This window comes from Amia ocellicauda, unplaced genomic scaffold, assembly GCF_036373705.1.
Source record: "Amia ocellicauda isolate fAmiCal2 unplaced genomic scaffold, fAmiCal2.hap1 HAP1_SCAFFOLD_80, whole genome shotgun sequence".
NCBI lineage: Eukaryota > Metazoa > Chordata > Actinopteri > Amiiformes > Amiidae > Amia > Amia ocellicauda.
This window is the reverse complement of record NW_027103006.1, coordinates 388,497-402,500: the sequence shown is the minus strand read 5'-3', so window position 1 is coordinate 402,500 and position 14,004 is coordinate 388,497. Positions and strand designations below refer to the sequence as shown.

At 43.6% G+C, this 14,004-nt stretch overlaps 10 non-coding genes and 2 pseudogenes across 10 annotated transcripts; all 12 read right to left on the bottom strand.

Moving 5' to 3' along the window:
- Nucleotides 1–459: 459 nt before the first annotated feature.
- On the bottom strand, nucleotides 460–578 carry LOC136743641 (5S ribosomal RNA). The gene has a single exon (XR_010815695.1). It is a non-coding gene; the product is annotated as a 5S ribosomal RNA (ribosomal RNA).
- A 1,066-nt stretch (nucleotides 579–1,644) lies between these two features.
- Nucleotides 1,645–1,753, bottom strand: LOC136743725 (uncharacterized; annotated as a pseudogene).
- Nucleotides 1,754–2,819: 1,066 nt separating this feature from the next.
- LOC136743557 (5S ribosomal RNA) lies at nucleotides 2,820–2,938 on the bottom strand. The gene has a single exon (XR_010815615.1). It is a non-coding gene; the product is annotated as a 5S ribosomal RNA (ribosomal RNA).
- A 1,055-nt stretch (nucleotides 2,939–3,993) lies between these two features.
- LOC136743751 (uncharacterized) lies at nucleotides 3,994–4,102 on the bottom strand (annotated as a pseudogene).
- A 1,066-nt stretch (nucleotides 4,103–5,168) lies between these two features.
- On the bottom strand, nucleotides 5,169–5,287 carry LOC136743484 (5S ribosomal RNA). The gene has a single exon (XR_010815544.1). It is a non-coding gene; the product is annotated as a 5S ribosomal RNA (ribosomal RNA).
- A 1,066-nt stretch (nucleotides 5,288–6,353) lies between these two features.
- On the bottom strand, nucleotides 6,354–6,472 carry LOC136743469 (5S ribosomal RNA). Its single transcript, XR_010815530.1, has one exon. It is a non-coding gene; the product is annotated as a 5S ribosomal RNA (ribosomal RNA).
- A 1,055-nt stretch (nucleotides 6,473–7,527) lies between these two features.
- Nucleotides 7,528–7,646, bottom strand: LOC136743522 (5S ribosomal RNA). The gene has a single exon (XR_010815581.1). It is a non-coding gene; the product is annotated as a 5S ribosomal RNA (ribosomal RNA).
- A 1,066-nt stretch (nucleotides 7,647–8,712) lies between these two features.
- LOC136743576 (5S ribosomal RNA) lies at nucleotides 8,713–8,831 on the bottom strand. Its single transcript, XR_010815633.1, has one exon. It is a non-coding gene; the product is annotated as a 5S ribosomal RNA (ribosomal RNA).
- Nucleotides 8,832–9,886: 1,055 nt separating this feature from the next.
- Nucleotides 9,887–10,005, bottom strand: LOC136743655 (5S ribosomal RNA). The gene has a single exon (XR_010815709.1). It is a non-coding gene; the product is annotated as a 5S ribosomal RNA (ribosomal RNA).
- A 1,055-nt stretch (nucleotides 10,006–11,060) lies between these two features.
- LOC136743626 (5S ribosomal RNA) lies at nucleotides 11,061–11,179 on the bottom strand. The gene has a single exon (XR_010815681.1). It is a non-coding gene; the product is annotated as a 5S ribosomal RNA (ribosomal RNA).
- A 1,055-nt stretch (nucleotides 11,180–12,234) lies between these two features.
- On the bottom strand, nucleotides 12,235–12,353 carry LOC136743652 (5S ribosomal RNA). Its single transcript, XR_010815706.1, has one exon. It is a non-coding gene; the product is annotated as a 5S ribosomal RNA (ribosomal RNA).
- Nucleotides 12,354–13,408: 1,055 nt separating this feature from the next.
- LOC136743682 (5S ribosomal RNA) lies at nucleotides 13,409–13,527 on the bottom strand. Its single transcript, XR_010815736.1, has one exon. It is a non-coding gene; the product is annotated as a 5S ribosomal RNA (ribosomal RNA).
- Nucleotides 13,528–14,004: the final 477 nt, after the last annotated feature.

The window sequence follows — 14,004 nt, the reverse complement described above, 5'->3', positions numbered from 1 at the left end:
GGTAGTCCATCATCACAGTTCGAGGGCAGGCATCATTTCAGTAATTTCATCCCGTTGCATTCACATCCGTGCCTTGAATGAGATTGAATGTGATCTTTGCTCTCAAGTATGTTCCCAAGTTTTACACTTTCGTGATTTGCATGAATGGGAATGGAACCGTGTGTGTTGAATGAAGCTCCTTGTGAGCACTGAACATTGTCCGGTGGAGTTCCTTTTTGTGTTGCTGTAATTGTGTCATTTCTCGATGAGAAAGATTAGGCAACATTTAGTCACTTCTAGCCATGATGCTCAATTTATTTACGAATGTACCCTAGTTACTAGGGACCGTTTACGTTGGAGAACAAGATCTATTGTATGCCTGTGTATTTGGGGAAGTCAAATCTGAAATAATGATGAAATTGCGTGTATCCAAAGTTAAAACTCGTGATTTGTCGCCCTCTGGTGTGTAAAAGATGCAAAAGCTTACAGCACCTGGTATTCCCAGGCGCTCTCCCATCCAAGTACTGACCAGGCCCGAGCCTGCTTAGCTTCCGAGATCGGACGAGATCGGGCGTATTCAGGCTAGTATGGCCGTAAGCCAGGGAGGCTGTCCCTGACGCTCTACTTAAAGGGAAGGCAATATCCGTTTCTGCCGTTCATACTTGCAGTTGAACTGTCTCTCTACTCTAAAGCCCGGGACACACCAGCGCGCCGCAGACAGTCCCTGCTAACACGCCACGTTGTGGCAACATTGTGGCAACGTTGTGCGTTAGCTGGGGTGCCACACCAGACCGGAACTATATATTACAAAACGAACACATTCTCTTGATAAAACAGCTGTAATTGAGTGCCTGACACGCCAGTCAAGCGCAATCTTGAGAAGGTGTGCATTTCAGTAAGGATTTCAATTGACATGCAGTATGAAACTGAAAGGAGGTTGCATCACTATGATGCATAACATTGCATGTATTGTATTTTCAAGTGTGTGCATTCATCCTGTTGTCATTTTGTTTTGAAAGCAGAAGAATCATTCAACAGGTTGCTGAGACAAATGTAAACCAGTAAAACATATGAAGAGAAACAAACCTTGAATATAAGTTCAGTTGTTTAAACATTTGACAAACTATGGTGAGGGGGTAAGAAAACACACAAATCCAGCAGCTCCTGTATTTCAATACACCAGAACCCAATATTATTGGCGAGTCGGGTAGTCCATCATCACAGTTCGAGGGCAGGCATCATTTCAGTAATTTCATCCCGTTGCATTCACATCCGTGCCTTGAATGAGATTGAATGTGATCTTTGCTCTCAAGTATGTTCCCAAGTTTTACACTTTCGTGCTTTGCATGAATGGGAATGGAACCGTGTGTGTTGAATGAGGCTCCTTGTGAGCACTGAACTTTGTCCGGTGGAGTTCCTTTTTGTGTTGCTGTAATTGTGTCATTTCTCGATGAGAAAGATTAGGCAACATTTAGTCACTTCTAGCCATGATGCTCAATTTATTTACGAATGTACCCTAGTTACTAGGGACCGTTTACGTTGGAGAACAAGATCTATTGTATGCCTGTGTATTTGGGGAAGTCAAATCTGAAATAATGATGAAATTGCGTGTATCCAAAGTTAAAACTCGTGATTTGTCGCCCTCTGGTGTGTAAAAGATGCAAAAGCTTACAGCACCTGGTATTCCCAGGCGGTCTCCCATCCAAGTACTGACCAGGCCCGAGCCTGCTTAGCTTCCGAGATCGGGCGTATTCAGGCTAGTATGGCCGTAAGCCAGGGAAGCTGTCCCTGACGCTCTACTTAAAGGGAAGGCAATATCCGTTTCTGCCGCTCATACTTGCAGTTGAACTGTCTCTCTACTCTAAAGCCCGGGACACACCAGCGCGCTGCAGCCAGTCCCTTCTTACATGCCACGTTGTGGCAACATTGTGGCAACGTTGTGCGTTAGCTGGGGTGCCACACCAGACCGGAACTATATATTACAAAACGAACACATTGTCTTGATAAAACAGCTGTAATTGCGTGCCTGACACGCCAGTCAAGCGCAATCTTGAGAAGGTGTGCATTTCAGTAAGGATTTCAATTGACATGCAGTATGAAACTGAAAGGAGGTTGCATCACTATGATGCATAACATTGCATGTATTGTATTTTCAAGTGTGTGCATTCATCCTGTTGTCATTTTGTTTTGAAAGCAGAAGAATCATTCAACAGGTTGCTGAGACAAATGTAAACCAGTAAAACATATGAAGAGAAACATACCTTGAATATAAGTTCAGTTGTTTAAACATTTGACAAACTATGGTGAGGGGGTAAGAAAACACACAAATCCAGCAGCTCCTGTATTTCAATACACCAGAACCCAATATTATTGGCGAGTCGGGTAGTCCATCATCACAGTTCGAGGGCAGGCATCATTTCAGTAATTTCATCCCGTTGCATTCACATCCGTGCCTTGAATGAGATTGAATGTGATCTTTGCTCTCAAGTATGTTCCCAAGTTTTACACTTTCGTGCTTTGCATGAATGGGAATGGAACCGTGTGTGTTGAATGAGGCTCCTTGTGAGCACTGAACTTTGTCCGGTGGAGTTCCTTTTTGTGTTGCTGTAATTGTGTCATTTCTCGATGAGAAAGATTAGGCAACATTTAGTCACTTCTAGCCATGAAGCTCAATTTATTTACGAATGTACCCTAGTTACTAGGGACCGTTTACGTTGGAGAACAAGATCTATTGTATGCCTGTGTATTTGGGGAAGTCAAATCTGAAATAATGATGAAATTGCGTGTATCCAAAGTTAAAACTCGTGATTTGTCGCCCTCTGGTGTGTAAAAGATGCAAAAGCTTACAGCACCTGGTATTCCCAGGCGGTCTCCCATCCAAGTACTGACCAGGCCCGAGCCTGCTTAGCTTCCGAGATCGGACGAAATCGGGCGTATTCAGGCTAGTATGGCCGTAAGCCAGGGAAGCTGTCCCTGACGCTCTACTTAAAGGGAAGGCAATATCCGTTTCTGCCGCTCATACTTGCAGTTGAACTGTCTCTCTACTCTAAAGTCCGGGACACACCAGCGCGCCGCAGACAGTCCCTGCTAACACGAAACGTTGTGGCAACGTTGTGCGTTAGCTGGGGTGCCACACCAGACCGGAACTATATTTTACAAAACGAACACATTGTCTTGATAATACAGCTGTAATTGAGTGCCTGACATGCCAGTCAAGCGCAATCTTGAGAAGGTGTGCATTTCAGTAAGGATTTCAATTGACATGCAGTATGAAACTGAAAGGAGGTTGCATCACTATGATGCATAACATTGCATGTATTGTATTTTCAAGTGTGTGCATTCATCCTGTTGTCATTTTGTTTTGAAAGCAGAAGAATCATTCAACAGGTTGCTGAGACAAATGTAAACCAGTAAAACATATGAAGAGAAACAAACCTTGAATATAAGTTCAGTTGTTTAAACATTTGACAAACTATGGTGAGGGGGTAAGAAAACACACAAATCCAGCAGCTCCTGTATTTCAATACACCAGAACCCAATATTATTGGCGAGTCGGGTAGTCCATCATCACAGTTCGAGGGCAGGCATCATTTCAGTAATTTCATCCCGTTGCATTCACATCCGTGCCTTGAATGAGATTGAATGTGATCTTTGCTCTCAAGTATGTTCCCAAGTTTTACACTTTCGTGCTTTGCATGAATGGGAATGGAACCGTGTGTGTTGAATGAGGCTCCTTGTGAGCACTGAACTTTGTCCGGTGGAGTTCCTTTTTGTGTTGCTGTAATTGTGTCATTTCTCGATGAGAAAGATTAGGCAACATTTAGTCACTTCTAGCCATGATGCTCAATTTATTTACAAATGTACACTAGTTACTAGGGACCGTTTACGTTGGAGAACAAGATCTATTGTATGCCTGTGTATTTGGGGAAGTCAAATCTGAAATAATGATGAAATTGCGTGTATCCAAAGTTAAAACTCGTGATTTGTCGCCCTTTGGTGTGTAAAAGATGCAAAAGCTTACAGCACCTGGTATTCCCAGGCTGTCTCCCATCCAAGTACTGACCAGGCACGAGCCTGCTTAGCTTCCGAGATCGGGCGTATTCAGGCTAGTATGGCCGTAAGCCAGGAAGGCTGTCCCTGACGCTCTACTTAAAGGGACGGCAATATCCGTTTCTGCCGCTTATACTTGCAGTTGAACTGTCTCTCTACTCTAAAGCCCGGGACACACCAGCGCGCTGCAGCCAGTCCCTGCTTACATGCCACATTGTGGCAACATTGTGGCATCGTTGTGCGTTAGCTGGGGTGCCACACCAGACCGGAACTATATATTACAAAACGAACACATTGTCTTGATAAAACAGCTGTAATTGCGTGCCTGACACGCCAGTCAAGCGCAATCTTGAGAAGGTGTGCATTTCAGTAAGGATTTCAATTGACATGCAGTATGAAACTGAAAGGAGGTTGCATCACTATGATGCATAACATTGCATGTATTGTATTTTCAAGTGTGTGCATTCATCCTGTTGTCATTTTGTTTTGAAAGCAGAAGAATCATTCAACAGGTTGCTGAGACAAATGTAAACCAGTAAAACATATGAAGAGAAACATACCTTGAATATAAGTTCAGTTGTTTAAACATTTGACAAACTATGGTGAGGGGGTAAGAAAACACACAAATCCAGCAGCTCCTGTATTTCAATACACCAGAACCCAATATTATTGGCGAGTCGGGTAGTCCATCATCACAGTTCGAGGGCAGGCATCATTTCAGTAATTTCATCCCGTTGCATTCACATCCGTGCCTTGAATGAGATTGAATGTGATCTTTGCTCTCAAGTATGTTCCCAAGTTTTACACTTTCGTGCTTTGCATGAATGGGAATGGAACCGTGTGTGTTGAATGAGGCTCCTTGTGAGCACTGAACTTTGTCCGGTGGAGTTCCTTTTTGTGTTGCTGTAATTGTGTCATTTCTCGATGAGAAAGATTAGGCAACATTTAGTCACTTCTAGCCATGATGCTCAATTTATTTACGAATGTACCCTAGTTACTAGGGACCGTTTACGTTGGAGAACAAGATCTATTGTATGCCTGTGTATTTGGGGAAGTCAAATCTGAAATAATGATGAAATTGCGTGTATCCAAAGTTAAAACTCGTGATTTGTCGCCCTCTGGTGTGTAAAAGATGCAAAAGCTTACAGCACCAGGTATTCCCAGGCGGTCTCCCATCCAAGTACTGACCAGGCCCGAGCCTGCTTAGCTTCCGAGATCGGACGAGATCGGGCGTATTCAGGCTAGTATGGCCGTAAGCCAGTGAGGCTGTCCCTGACGCTCTACTTAAAGGGAAGGCAATATCCGTTTCTGCCGTTCATACTTACAGTTGAACTGTCTCTCTACTCTAAAGCCCGGGACACACCAGCGCGCCGCAGACAGTCCCTGCTAACACGCCACGTTGTGGCAACATTGTGGCAACGTTGTGCGTTAGCTGGGGTGCCACACCAGACCGGAACTATATATTACAAAACGAACACATTGTCTTGATAAAACAGCTGTAATTGAGTGCCTGACACGCCCGTCAAGCGCAATCTTGAGAAGGTGTGCATTTCAGTAAGGATTTCAATTGACATGCAGTATGAAACTGAAAGGAGGTTGCATCACTATGATGCATAACATTGCATGTATTGTATTTTCAAGTGTGTGCATTCATCCTGTTGTCATTTTGTTTTGAAAGCAGAAGAATCATTCAACAGGTTGCTGAGACAAATGTAAACCAGTAAAACATATGAAGAGAAACAAACCTTGAATATAAGTTCAGTTGTTTAAACATTTGACAAACTATGGTGAGGGGGTAAGAAAACACACAAATCCAGCAGCTCCTGTATTTCAATACACCAGAACCCAATATTATTGGCGAGTCGGGTAGTCCATCATCACAGTTCGAGGGCAGGCATCATTTCAGTAATTTCATCCCGTTGCATTCACATCCGTGCCTTGAATGAGATTGAATGTGATCTTTGCTCTCAAGTATGTTCCCAAGTTTTACACTTTCGTGCTTTGCATGAATGGGAATGGAACCGTGTGTGTTGAATGAGGCTCCTTGTGAGCACTGAACTTTGTCCGGTGGAGTTCCTTTTTGTGTTGCTGTAATTGTGTCATTTCTCGATGAGAAAGATTAGGCAACATTTAGTCACTTCTAGCCATGATGCTCAATTTATTTACGAATGTACCCTAGTTACTAGGGACCGTTTACGTTGGAGAACAAGATCTATTGTATGCCTGTGTATTTGGGGAAGTCAAATCTGAAATAATGATGAAATTGCGTGTATCCAAAGTTAAAACTCGTGATTTGTCGCCCTCTGGTGTGTAAAAGATGCAAAAGCTTACAGCACCTGGTATTCCCAGGCGGTCTCCCATCCAAGTACTGACCAGGCCCGAGCCTGCTTAGCTTCCGAGATCGGACGAGATCGGGCGTATTCAGGCTAGTATGGCCGTAAGCCGGGGAAGCTGTCCCTGACGCTCTACTTAAAGGGAAGGCAATATCCGTTTCTGCCGCTCATACTTGCAGTTGAACTGTCTCTCTACTCTAAAGTCCGGGACACACCAGCGCGCCGCAGACAGTCCCTGCTAACACGAAACGTTGTGGCAACGTTGTGCGTTAGCTGGGGTGCCACACCAGACCGGAACTATATTTTACAAAACGAACACATTGTCTTGATAAAACAGCTGTAATTGAGTGCCTGACACGCCAGTCAAGCGCAATCTTGAGAAGGTGTGCATTTCAGTAAGGATTTCAATTGACATGCAGTATGAAACTGAAAGGAGGTTGCATCACTATGATGCATAACATTGCATGTATTGTATTTTCAAGTGTGTGCATTCATCCTGTTGTCATTTTGTTTTGAAAGCAGAAGAATCATTCAACAGGTTGCTGAGACAAATGTAAACCAGTAAAACATATGAAGAGAAACAAACCTTGAATATAAGTTCAGTTGTATAAACATTTGACAAACTATGGTGAGGGGGTAAGAAAACACACAAATCCAGCAGCTCCTGTATTTCAATACACCAGAACCCAATATTATTGGCGAGTCGGGTAGTCCATCATCACAGTTCGAGGGCAGGCATCATTTCAGTAATTTCATCCCGTTGCATTCACATCCGTGCCTTGAATGAGATTGAATGTGATCTTTGCTCTCAAGTATGTTCCCAAGTTTTACACTTTCGTGCTTTGCATGAATGGGAATGGAACCGTGTGTGTTGAATGAGGCTCCTTGTGAGCACTGAACTTTGTCCAGTGGAGTTCCTTTTTGTGTTGCTGTAATTGTGTCATTTCTCGATGAGAAAGATTAGGCAACATTTAGTCACTTCTAGCCATGATGCTCAATTTATTTACGAATGTACCCTAGTTACTAGGGACCGTTTACGTTGGAGAACAAGATCTATTGTATGCCTGTGTATTTGGGGAAGTCAAATCTGAAATAATGATGAAATTGCGTGTATCCAAAGTTAAAACTCGTGATTTGTCGCCCTCTGGTGTGTAAAAGATGCAAAAGCTTACAGCACCTGGTATTCCCAGGCGGTCTCCCATCCAAGTACTGACCAGGCCAGAGCCTGCTTAGCTTCCGAGATCGGACGAGATCGGGCGTATTCAGGCTAGTATGGCCGTAAGCCAGGGAGGCTGTCCCTGACGCTCTACTTAAAGGGAAGGCAATATCCTTTTCTGCCGTTCATACTTACAGTTGAACTGTCTCTCTACTCTAAAGCCCGGGACACACCAGTGCGCCGCAGACAGTCCCTGCTAACACGCCACGTTGTGGCAACGTTGTGGCAACGTTGTGCGTTAGCTGGGGTGCCACACCAGACCGGAACTATATTTTACAAAACGAACACATTGTCTTGATAAAACAGCTGTAATTGAGTGCCTGACACGCCAGTCAAGCGCAATCTTGAGAAGGTGTGCATTTCAGTAAGGATTTCAATTGACATGCAGTATGAAACTGAAAGGAGGTTGCATCACTATGATGCATAACATTGCATGTATTGTATTTTCAAGTGTGTGCATTCATCCTGTTGTCATTTTGTTTTGAAAGCAGAAGAATCATTCAACAGGTTGCTGAGACAAATGTAAACCAGTAAAACATATGAAGAGAAACAAACCTTGAATATAAGTTCAGTTGTTTAAACATTTGACAAACTATGGTGAGGGGGTAAGAAAACACACAAATCCAGCAGCTCCTGTATTTCAATACACCAGAACCCAATATTATTGGCGAGTCGGGTAGTCCATCATCACAGTTCGAGGGCAGGCATCATTTCAGTAATTTCATCCCGTTGCATTCACATCCGTGCCTTGAATGAGATTGAATGTGATCTTTGCTCTCAAGTATGTTCCCAAGTTTTACACTTTCGTGCTTTGCATGAATGGGAATGGAACCTTGTGTGTTGAATGAGGCTCCTTGTGAGCACTGAACTTTGTCCGGTGGAGTTCCTTTTTGTGTTGCTGTAATTGTGTCATTTCTCGATGAGAAAGATTAGGCAACATTTAGTCACTTCTAGCCATGATGCTCAATTTATTTACGAATGTACCCTAGTTACTAGGGACCGTTTACATTGGAGAACAAGATCTATTGTATGCCTGTGTATTTGGGGAAGTCAAATCTGAAATAATGATGAAATTGCGTGTATCCAAAGTTAAAACTCGTGATTTGTCGCCCTCTGGTGTGTAAAAGATGCAAAAGCTTACAGCACCTGGTATTCCCAGGCGGTCTCCCATCCAAGTACTGACCAGGCCGGAGCCTGCTTAGCTTCCGAGATCGGACGAGATCGGGCGTATTCAGGCTAGTATGGCCGTAAGCCGGGGAGGCTGTCCCTGATGCTCTACTTAAAGGGAAGGCAATATCCGTTTCTGCCGCTCATACTTGCAGTTGAACTGTCTCTCTACTCTAAAGTCCGGGACACACCAGCGCGCCGCAGACAGTCCCTGCTAACACGAAACGTTGTGGCAACGTTGTGCGTTAACTGGGGTGCCACACCAGACCGGAACTATATTTTACAAAACGAACACATTGTCTTGATAATACAGCTGTAATTGAGTGCCTGACACGCCAGTCAAGCGCAATCTTGAGAAGGTGTGCATTTCAGTAAGGATTTCAATTGACATGCAGTATGAAACTGAAAGGAGGTTGCATCACTATGATGCATAACATTGCATGTATTGTATTTTCAAGTGTGTGCATTCATCCTGTTGTCATTTTGTTTTGAAAGCAGAAGAATCATTCAACAGGTTGCTGAGACAAATGTAAACCAGTAAAACATATGAAGAGAAACAAACCTTGAATATAAGTTCAGTTGTTTAAACATTTGACAAACTATGGTGAGGGGGTAAGAAAACACACAAATCCAGCAGCTCCTGTATTTCAATACACCAGAACCCAATATTATTGGCGAGTCGGGTAGTCCATCATAACAGTTCGAGGGCAGGCATCATTTCAGTAATTTCATCCCGTTGCATTCACATCCGTGCCTTGAATGAGATTGAATGTGATCTTTGCTCTCAAGTATGTTCCCAAGTTTTACACTTTCGTGCTTTGCATGAATGGGAATGGAACCGTGTGTGTTGAATGAGGCTCCTTGTGAGCACTGAACTTTGTCCGGTGGAGTTCCTTTTTGTGTTGCTGTAATTGTGTCATTTCTCGATGAGAAAGATTAGGCAACATTTAGTCACTTCTAGCCATGATGCTGAATTTATTTACGAATGTACCCTAGTTACTAGGGACCGTTTACGTTGGAGAACAAGATCTATTGTATGCCTGTGTATTTGGGGAAGTCAAATCTGAAATAATGATGAAATTGCGTGTATCCAAAGTTAAAACTCGTGATTTGTCGCCCTCTGGTGTGTAAAAGATGCAAAAGCTTACAGCACCTGGTATTCCCAGGCGGTCTCCCATCCAAGTACTGACCAGGCCCGAGCCTGCTTAGCTTCCGAGATCGGACGATATCGGGCGTATTCAGGCTAGTATGGCCGTAAGCCGGGGAAGCTGTCCCTGACGCTCTACTTAAAGGGAAGGCAATATCCGTTTCTGCCGCTCATACTTGCAGTTGAACTGTCTCTCTACTCTAAAGTCCGGGACACACCAGCGCGCCGCAGACAGTCCCTGCTAACACGAAACGTTGTGGCAACGTTGTGCGTTAGCTGGGGTGCCACACCAGACCGGAACTATATTTTACAAAACGAACACATTGTCTTGATAAAACAGCTGTAATTGAGTGCCTGACACGCCAGTCAAGCGCAATCTTGAGAAGGTGTGCATTTCAGTAAGGATTTCAATTGACATGCAGTATGAAACTGAAAGGAGGTTGCATCACTATGATGCATAACATTGCATGTATTGTATTTTCAAGTGTGTGCATTCATCCTGTTGTCATTTTGTTTTGAAAGCAGAAGAATCATTCAACAGGTTGATGAGACAAATGTAAACCAGTAAAACATATGAAGAGAAACAAACCTTGAATATAAGTTCAGTTGTATAAACATTTGACAAACTATGGTGAGGGGGTAAGAAAACACACAAATCCAGCAGCTCCTGTATTTCAATACACCAGAACCCAATATTATTGGCGAGTCGGGTAGTCCATCATCACAGTTCGAGGGCAGGCATCATTTCAGTAATTTCATCCCGTTGCATTCACATCCGTGCCTTGAATGAGATTGAATGTGATCTTTGCTCTCAAGTATGTTCCCAAGTTTTACACTTTCGTGCTTTGCATGAATGGGAATGGAACCGTGTGTGTTGAATGAGGCTCCTTGTGAGCACTGAACTTTGTCCGGTGGAGTTCCTTTCTGTGTTGCTGTAATTGTGTCATTTCTCGATGAGAAAGATTAGGCAACATTTAGTCACTTCTAGCCATGATGCTCAATTTATTTACGAATGTACCCTAGTTACTAGGGACCGTTTACGTTGGAGAACAAGATCTATTGTATGCCTGTGTATTTGGGGAAGTCAAATCTGAAATAATGATGAAATTGCGTGTATCCAAAGTTAAAACTCGTGATTTGTTGCCCTCTGGTGTGTAAAAGATGCAAAAACTTACAGCACCTGGTATTCCCAGGCGGTCTCCCATCCAAGTACTGACCAGGCCCGAGCCTGCTTAGCTTCCAAGATCGGACGAGATCGGGCGTATTCAGGCTAGTATGGCCGTAAGCCAGGGAAGCTGTCCCTGACGCTCTACTTAAAGGGAAGGCAATATCCGTTTCTGTCGCTCATACTTGCTGTTGAACTGTCTCTCTACTCTAAAGTCCGGGACACACCAGCGCGCCGCAGACAGTCCCTGCTAACACGAAACGTTGTGGCAACGTTGTGCGTTAGCTGGGGTGCCACACCAGACCGGAACTATATTTTACAAAACGAACACATTGTCTTGATAATACAGCTGTAATTGAGTTCCTGACACACCAGTAAAGCGCAATCTTGAGAAGGTGTGCATTTTAGTAAGGATTTCAATTGACATGCAGTATGAAACTGAAAGGAGGTTGCTTCACTATGATGCAAAACATTGCATGTATTGTATTTTCAAGTGTGTGCATTCATCCTGTTGTCATTTTGTTTTGAAAGCAGAAGAATCATTCAACAGGTTGCTGAGACAAATGTAAACCAGTAAAACATATGAAGAGAAACAAACCTTGAATATAAGTTCAGTTGTTTAAACATTTGACAAACTATGGTGAGGGGGTAAGAAAACACACAAATCCAGCAGCTCCTGTATTTCAATACACCAGAACCCAATATTATTGGCGAGTCGGGTAGTCCATCATCACAGTTCGAGGGCAGGCATCATTTCAGTAATTTCATCCCGTTGCATTCACATCCGTGCCTTGAATGAGATTGAATGTGATCTTTGCTCTCAAGTATGTTCCCAAGTTTTACACTTTCGTGCTTTGCATGAATGGGAATGGAACCGTGTGTGTTGAATGAGGCTCCTTGTGAGCACTGAACTTTGTCCGGTGGAGTTCCTTTTTGTGTTGCTGTAATTGTGTCATTTCTCGATGAGAAAGATTAGGCAACATTTAGTCACTTCTAGCCATGATGCTCAATTTATTTACGAATGTACCCTAGTTACTAGGGACCGTTTACGTTGGAGAACAAGATCTATTGTATGCCTGTGTATTTGGGGAAGTCAAATCTGAAATAATGATGAAATTGCGTGTATCCAAAGTTAAAACTCGTGATTTGTCGCCCTCTGGTGTGTAAAAGATGGAAAAGCTTACAGCACCTGGTATTCCCAGGCAGTCTCCCATCCAAGTACTGACCAGGCCGGAGCCTGCTTAGCTTCCGAGATCGGACGAGATCGGGCGTATTCAGGCTAGTATGGCCGTAAGCCGGGCAGGCTGTCCCTGATGCTCTACATAAAGGGAAGGCAATATCCGTTTCTGCCGCTCATACTTGCAGTTGAACTGTCTCTCTACTCTAAAGTCCGGGACACACCAGCGCGCCGCAGACAGTCCCTGCTAACACGAAACGTTGTGGCAACGTTGTGCGTTAGCTGGGGTGCCACACCAGACCGGAACTATATATTACAAAACGAACACATTCTCTTGATAAAACAGCTGTAATTGAGTGCCTGACACGCCAGTCAAGCGCAATCTTGAGAAGGTGTGCATTTCAGTAAGGATTTCAATTGACATGCAGTATGAAACTGAAAGGAGGTTGCATCACTATGATGCATAACATTGCATGTATTGTATTTTCAAGTGTGTGCATTCATCCTGTTGTCATTTTGTTTTGAAAGCAGAAGAATCATTCAACAGGTTGCTGAGACAAATGTAAACCAGTAAAACATATGAAGAGAATCAAACCTTGAATATAAGTTCAGTTGTTTAAACATTTGACAAACTATGGTGAGGGGGTAAGAAAACACACAAATCCAGCAGCTCCTGTATTTCAATACACCAGAACCCAATATTATTGGCGAGTCGGGTAGTCCATCATCACAGTTCGAGGGCAGGCATCATTTCAGTAATTTCATCCCGTTGCATTCACATCCGTGCCTTGAATGAGATTGAATGTGATCTTTGCTCTCAAGTATGTTCCCAAGTTTTACACTTTCGTGCTTTGCATGAATGGGAATGGAACCGTGTGTGTTGAATGAGGCTCCTTGTGAGCACTGAACTTTGTCCGGTGGAGTTCCTTTTTGTGTTGCTGTAATTGTGTCATTTCTCGATGAGAAAGATTAGGCAACATTTAGTCACTTCTAGCCATGATGCTCAATTTATTTACGAATGTACCCTAGTTACTAGGGACCGTTTACGTTGGAGAACAAGATCTATTGTATGCCTGTGTATTTGGGGAAGTCAAATCTGAAATAATGATGAAATTGCGTGTATCCAAAGTTAAAACTCGTGATTTGTCGCCCTCTGGTGTGTAAAAGATGCAAAAGCTTACAGCACCTGGTATTCCCAGGCCGTCTACCATCCAAGTACTGACCAGGCCCGAGCCTGCTTAGCTTCCGAGATCGGACGAGATCGGGCGTATTCAGGCTAGTATGGCCGTAAGCCAGGGAGGCTGTCCCTGACGCTCTACTTAAAGGGAAGGCAATATCCGTTTCTGCCGCTGATACTTGCAAATGAACTGTCTCTCTACTCTAAAGTCCGGGACACACCAGCGCGCCGCAGACAGTCCCTGCTAACACGAAACGTTGTGGCAACGTTGTGGCAACGTTGTGCGTTAGCTGGGGTGCCACACCAGACCGGAACTATATTTTACAAAACGAACACATTGTCTTGATAAAACAGCTGTAATTGAGTGCCTGACACGCCAGTCAAGCGCAATCTTGAGAAGGTGTGCATTTCAGTAAGGATTTCAATTGACATGCAGTATGAAACTGAAAGGAGGTTGCATCACTATGATGCATAACATTGCATGTATTATATTTTCAAGTGTGTGCATTCATCCTGTTGTCATTTTGTTTTGAAAGCAGAAGAATCATTCAACAGGTTGCTGAGACAAATGTAAACCAGTAAAACATATGAAG